The sequence below is a fragment of the Phalaenopsis equestris genome, unplaced genomic scaffold, assembly GCF_001263595.1.
Source record: "Phalaenopsis equestris unplaced genomic scaffold, ASM126359v1 Scaffold000982, whole genome shotgun sequence".
Taxonomy (NCBI): Eukaryota; Viridiplantae; Streptophyta; class Magnoliopsida; order Asparagales; family Orchidaceae; genus Phalaenopsis; species Phalaenopsis equestris.
This window is the reverse complement of record NW_018165421.1, coordinates 88,716-89,305: the sequence shown is the minus strand read 5'-3', so window position 1 is coordinate 89,305 and position 590 is coordinate 88,716.

The window sequence follows — 590 nt, the reverse complement described above, 5'->3', positions numbered from 1 at the left end:
TTTTTATAAAAATGGCCTTAGGCTTGCTGCCATGGCCAATTGGGGAGTGAAATGTGTTGCCTAGGTGGAGGGCAGAGAGGCTCTATGCTTCAATTTGGATGATGTGGCCTCTAGGTTTGAATTGGGTTTAATCCCATGAGGGTGGCTCTTGGTTTGCCCATTTTCTGGCCACTAGGCTGGTCGGCCGGTCATGGGAGGTGGCTAGGGAGGTCAGGTGAGCTAGGGGAATATGTCACAACAACTTAATGTATTTAGGCTTTATTTTGGCAAAAATATCCAAAGCTTAAGCAAATATGGCTTGAAATCCCTTAATTTAGGGGACCTTTGGTCCATGTCTTAGTTTAGGTAGTTTTAATAGGTTTATGCTGGTCACTAGGGTCCAACTAATGGCTGTGGAGTCATTAATTTGGTGACTTTGGGGTAGTCAGGCCATCTTTAATGCATCGGTTCAATGTGGGTTCAAGTGATCAAAGCTTGGGTTTGGGCTAGGTTAGCCACATCAATTGACCCAATTGATTGATCAACATTGTGTAGATGATTGTTATGAAGATTTTTGGTGAAGGGTTGAAGTGATTTTGAGTTCAATTGGT